This window comes from Cebus imitator, unplaced genomic scaffold (assembly GCF_001604975.1).
Source record: "Cebus imitator isolate Cc_AM_T3 unplaced genomic scaffold, Cebus_imitator-1.0 Scaffold23, whole genome shotgun sequence".
NCBI classification, from domain to species: Eukaryota; Metazoa; Chordata; class Mammalia; order Primates; family Cebidae; genus Cebus; species Cebus imitator.
Genome location: NW_016107338.1, coordinates 2,661,943 through 2,668,724, shown reverse-complemented (window position 1 = coordinate 2,668,724; position 6,782 = coordinate 2,661,943).

Sequence of the window (6,782 nt, the reverse complement as noted above, 5' to 3'; positions counted from 1 at the left end):
GTGAGCCGAGATCATGCCATTGCACTCCAGCCTGGGTAACAAGAGTAAAACTCCGTCTAAAAAAAAAAAAAAAAAAACACCACAAATAGGCAAGTCAGCTCAGAATACCCCAGTCCCCCTGCTTCCATTTTTAGGAAGGAGGCAAAGAAATGATAGGCCTCAGAGCAAAACGCATGGGCCCTGGGCTGGTCCCATATAGTTTTTACCATATCATAAAGCCCCCAAGAAATCACTGGGAGATTCAAGCAAGGTTTAAGGTGAAATAATTAGGCATCCCCAAACCATAATCACAAAGCAGGGACTGTAGCTGCCTGGTCACCCCTGTAACCCCTGTGCCTAAAACAATGTTTGACACGCAGCAGGCTGTGAAACTTGTTCAATAGCTGAAAGGCAGTTAGGGAATACTTGTTTCTAGGTAGGAGTCAGTTTTGCCCAGAAACAGGAAAACGAATGCTTAGTTTCCATTCTAGCCCAAAGATCCCACTACCTCCTTGTTCAAAGCTGTACATATCATTGCCACTATTGGCTACTGTATATTAAGTGCCTATTATGTGCCAGGCAGTATTTTAAAATTCTGTCATTATAGTTCCAGGGAAGAGGTGTTACACCTTTACAAATAAAGGGGTTATTTGTAAATAAAGTTCAGGCCAATGGCACAAAGTCGTGAAGGTGGGATTCACTCAGGTCTGACACTTCCAAGCCCATGTTTTACTACTTTGTCATCCTATTTGAAAGGAAACTGCAACTAAGATTATGACCTATCCTGAGACAAAAAGTTTCACCCATATACACCACACATACACCCTACCACCCCACAGAATGATGGCACAGTGACCTAACCTCTGGCAGAAGGGTACCACTGCCAGCAAATACACTTAACATTTTATTGAGATTCTTAACAGCTGCCATTTGGTTTGTATAGCAAATTTTTTACAAAGTAACTGTTTTCCATTTTTGATACTTTTATGAAAATTACTTTCTTCAGTTTTAAAGCCCTGTCCCTCCCCCAAAGAAGGATTAATAACTACCAAGTAATCATTATTTAGGAAAAAAATAAAAGCAAAAACAGCTTTTAAACACTTGTGAAACAGGGGTAAGCGTCCAAAGTCAAGACCTTCTGGGCCCAGTGGAGGTGCTGGGCTGCCCTGGGACACCATCAGCACTTCACCATCCACAACATCCTCAAGAGCTGAGCAGCCGGGCACAGACCCTGGGGGCTTCCTGTTCCACAAGCTCCACTCCCTTTTTCCTCTCCATCTTTGCTGTTGGGCCCCCAATCCAAATCTGCCCAACAAAGGCAGCCCGATCTTTAATACCTGTGCAGCTTTGTAAATGGAGACAGGATACTGTATTTAGAATGCTGAGGGGCCCAGTGTAGTGGCCCAGACAAAATCTCCCTATGTCATCCAGGCTGGAGTTCAGTGGAGCGGTCTTAGCTCACTGCAGCCTCCGCCTCCTGGATTTAAGCAATTCTCCTGCCTCAGCCTCTCAGGTAGCTGGGATTTCAGGCACACGACACCACACCCGGCTAATTTTTGTATTTTTAGTAGAGATGGGGTTTCACCATGTTTGCCAGGCTGATCTTGAACTGCTGACCTGGTGATCCGCCCACCTTGGTCTCCCAAAGTGCTGGGATTACAGGCGCGAGCCACGACGCCTAGCCTAAAAAAAACTTCAATGAGGCATATGTTGTATATCATAAAACTCACCCATTTCAAGTGTACAATTCAGTGATTTTAGTAACTTTCCTCAGTAGCCATAATCATTACTCAGTTTTGGAACATTTTTATCCCTCCCAGTAAGATCCTTCATGGTCTTTTACAGTTAATCCTGTTCTCACCCCCAGTTTCAGGCAACCACCAACCTACTTTCTCTATATATAAATTTGCCTTTTCTGGACACTTCAAATCAATGGAATCATACAATATGTGGTCTTATGTCCGGTTTTTTTTTGTGTGTGTGTGTGTGTTTTTTAAGAGGAGTCTTGTTCAGCCGCCCAGGTTGGAGTGCAGTGGCACAACCTGGGCTCACTGCAACCACCCTCCCCTAGGTTCAAGTGATTCTCCTGTCTCAGCCTCCCAAGTAGCTGGGATTACAGGCACCTGGCATCATGCCTGGCTAATTTTTATATTTTAGTAGAGACAGGGTTTCACCATGTTGGCCAGGGTGGTCTTGAACTCCTGGCCTCAGGTGATCAACCCACCCCAGCCTCCCAAAGTGCTAGGATTATAGGAGTGAGTCACTGAGCCCGGCCGTGTCTGGCTTATTAGCTAATGTTTTTGAGATTTGTCCATGGCATATAACGTCTTGGTAATTTGCTGCTTTTATTTGCTGAGTAGAAGTCCATTGATGGATATACCACATTTTAATAGCAGAGAGTCTTTTAAACTTGGGTTCCAACTTCCTATGGTCTAAATGGAACCTTATGAGCACAGGACTTATAGGGGAAGCGGCTGTGCATGTTAAGAAAACTAATCAGAACCAACTTTGTCATCCGGAGCCAGAACTGCTGCAGAAATTTTTATAGTTTTGCAACTTTTTACAAGGAACTTTTGTGCTACTACACATCAGGACTTTTCAAGCATCTGATAAATCCATTTAACAAGTATGAGCATGTCTCTGGGTGGACAAGAAAGTGAAACCATCCATGCTACATTGGATAATTTTTCCTCCCCCTGAATGGACGGGAGAATCTCTCAACTTTTTTGAGATGGAGTCTTCTTGCTCTGCCACCCAGGCTAGAGTGCAGTGGTGTGATCTCGGCTCACTGCAACCTCCAACTCCCAGGTTCAAGCAATTCTCCTGCCTCAGCCTCCTGAGTAGCTGGATTTACAGGGAAGCACCACCATGCTAATTTTTTTTTTTTTTGTATTTTTAGTAGATATGGGGTTTTACCATGTTGGTCGGGCTGGTCTCATGACCTCATGATCTGCCTGCCTTTGCCTCCCAAAGCGTTGGGATTATGGGCATGAGCCACTGCACTCTGCTGGCTATTCTTAAATTCTTGTGCTCAAGTGATCCTCCCACCTTAGCCTCCCAAAGTGCTGACGTCTCTTTAATTAAGGTTATAATGCTAACTATGGCTTAAAATACTAAGCAGCATTTTCCAAATTGTTTATTGCTATTGCCTTGATTTTGAAGAAGGTGGGAAGTAAGGAGGTGAGGTGAATGCTCTAGCAACGAACGTGTTAGAGAGGAAAGTTGTGTGAAGAGGTTGCCAAAGTAAACAGCATTAATCTTCCTACATTAGTGCTGCTGCAAACCCCAGGTAGACAAATGATAGCCCAGGCTCCTGAGCCATCAGGAACCCAGGAGTCTACTGTACTGTGAGGAGGGGGCAGGCCTTCTTCAATGAGGGTCCCACCGTTTCAGGCTAATAGTCCTTCTCAGTTTAGGTGATACTGCCCTGTTGGAACTGGAAGAAACCTGACAGATTTGATCAAGATTTGGAGATGTCCGCATATTGGGAAGGACTGGGTGTCCCTAGCCACTCTCCTCTGGGATAACGCAGACGTCATTAGTTTGGGAAGCAGGTGGGGAGAACAGGAGGATTGATTCTGATTTGGTTTGTAGTCGGGGCCTCTGTCCACATTTCCCCACATCACTCACTGCACCCCGCATTGCTCACAAGGATTATTAGTTCTGCCGGAAGGCAGAGCACCTTCTGCAGCCCCTGCTCTGCTGCCTTGTGAATTTCCTCCACAGACTTGGTTAGTTATAATTTGGAAACAGGTTTTTTGTCTTTTTTCTTTTGTTTTAATCTTCTCCCATAATGAAGCTGCTATTGGTGACAGGGACAGGGGAACAGGTAGTCAACCCAGGGAAACACGTGAGTTTCCTGCACACCACTTGGCCACCTGCCCTCATGGGCCAAACCCCTCCTGCTGCTCCCAGTCAGTCTGGTTTTTAGAAGCATCATGGGAATAGAACAGCTGGATACACTAATCTCTACAGGGAGTCAGGCAAGAGATTCACCTTCCCCAGTCCCAGGGAATAGGAGAGAAACCTGTAAAGGGACAGATGCACCATCTTTATTTTAAAAGAAAAATCTTCCTCAGATTTTGTTACTAAGAGTCTCATTTGTGACATTTGCTGAGCTTTCTCCCCAATCCTCCCTTCCTATTGGCTACCTTTTATATAAAAATAATAAACATTTTAGGTTAATATGACAAAAATGAGATAAAATCTTACAAATATTTTACTAGGTTACAGTTACTAAAATGTGCTTACTATAAAATAGTAAAATATTTCACTCTGCAAATCATTACTAAGTAGATATTCTATCCTGTTGATTGTGAGCCTTCAAAAGCTGTTTAATGCTTGAAAGAAGGGAGGCAGGGAGTCCTTTTGTTAACAGGGGAGGGTGTCTGGCTTCTTGGCATCTTGAAAGAACGAATTGGATAAAATGCACACACAAAGCAAGAAAGGAAGGAAGGGACTTATTAAAATGAAAGTATACTCCACAGTGTGGGAGGAGGCCCAAGCACAGGGCTCAAGGGTCTTGTTACAGAATTTTGGGGAGTTTAAATACCTTCTTGGTTACTTTGGGTATGCCCTATGTAAATGGAGAGGATGAAGTAAAGTCATTTACTTGGTCTATGCCTTATGGAGAGGATATTTCCTGTCACAGATGAAGTGTGGATTGGCCTTAATGTTCCCTGCCTCCAGACCCTATTTTCCTGCCTCACTTAGGAAAAAAAAAAAAAAAAAAAAAACCAGTAATCCAGCCAACATGGTGAAACCGGGTCTCTACTAAAAATACAAAAATTAGCCGGGCATGGTGGTGGGCGCCTGTAATCCCAGCTACTTGGGAGACTGAGGCAGGAGAATCACTTTAACCCCGGAGGCGGAGGTTGTGGTGAGCCAAGATTGTGCCATTGCATCCCAACCTGGCCAACAAGAGTGAAACTCCATCTCAAAAAAAAAAAAAAATCAAAATGTCACTCTGGTCTTGTTCTCTTCTAGGAACGTGTTTGCTGCAGGAGTACTCGTATCCACCCTGGGCCCATCATCAACATAAACAGCAAGGAACTGCAGTTTTAGATGAACTATCTAGAGACAAGCAGGTCCAGATTCTGGCCTTTAAGTAGGTATAAAGACCTCCTCAGACATGTAATTGTTTCTTTCCTGGGGGTAGAAATAGTGGAAGTAGCATGGTTGGGGGACATCAGGCAGAAGTGGGCTTTTACCCCAGCTGTTTCCTCATTTGTAAAATGGGATTAATATTAAGGCCTAATCTCATAGAGCTGAGTTAAAATGTTTAGCTCAAGTTAGGGGATAGAGCTTGTGGCTGCAAGAAAATCATCATTAGGATGAGGTGAGAATCACCTACCAAGACAGGGGACCCAGAGAAGAAAGAAGGTAGGCAGGGAATGGGACACGTAAGGGACAAGATTCCCTTCCAGAGGGAAGAGTCTGACAGCTGGAACTGACAGTTAAGCTTTTACCTGTTGCAATACCTACACTTCACAGAGCAGAGCAAACACTCGGGCAAACAAGGGCAAGGAAGGGCCTCCAGGACAGCTTCCTCTCAGTTCCCAGGACAGCCTCTACTTGTCCGCTCATCTGCCCAGTGGCATGGAGCTGCCTGGGTCCCCTGACACCTTGAGGGGCCTCCTTCCTTTACCAACACCAAGGGAGCCAAGGGAAAGAGGGTCAACTCCAGACAACCCCTTTCCATCCTCAACAGTGAGAGGAGCAAGTGCTCATTGACCTCAGGTTAAAGACATGGTTATAGTAGCAGGAACCCTAAGAGAAACTGAATTGGGTCATGAAATTCAAGTCTAGTTATTCCTCCAAAGAGCCATTTTAGCATGTCTTTAAAACCCTTTTCCTGCTTCACCATAGCTTCTTTGGATATTGGCGGTGAAAATGCCAAACATCAGAAAACTTGAATACATGAGTATCCAGATTTAGCAAAACCAACCTGTATCGGTTTATATCCATTGTGAACACTGCGTGTAGCTTGTGCTTCCCCATGTGCCACTGCTCCTGACTCAATTAATTCATCCCTGATTTCTGGTTGTTATGAATCTTTAATCTGGCTGGCTTTCTCTGAAGTTTTAACACAGAAGTGCAAGGAAGGTAGGGAAATTGTTTTGGCGATTCTGGAACAAGATATTTTGAAGCTCCTTTAACAAATAATTTTAAAAACCAGATGCCTTTATGTATTCTTCTGTATACAGTGTGAAACGTTCAGATGGTCATCAAGCAAGTGTCAAGTGGAATTGCTTACAAGTATTTGCTTTGTGGAGAGAGAGGGGATTATTTGGTCTGAATTCAGCAACCTTAACACAATGAAATCAGTGTCATCACCTTAATTTACAACCGTAAAGATGTGCATCTGCTATAGTAATATGACACCCAAACAGGTCAAAGAAATGATTTCATTGCCTTTACTTGCTTTAAGTAAACATCAAGACTAAGAAACCACACATTGACCGGGCGTGGTGGCTCACGCCGGTAATCCTAGCACTTTGGGAGGCCGAGGTGGGTGGATCACCTGAGGTCAGGAGTTCAAGAGCAGCCTGGCCATCAGGGTGAAACCCCATCTTATAAAAAAAAAAAAAAGAAAGAAAGAAACCACACATTTGCATTTCATTTAACTGCTTTGTAAAGAGGTTAAACCAACAAAATTAATTAACAGAAATGTACTGAGCACTGATTGGGGCAAGGAAATGAACAAGGCGACAGTGCGAGACTGTCTCAAAAAAAAAAGATTATACACGCACACACATATATCATATATGTGTGTGTGTGTGTGTGTGTGTGTGTGTGTGTGT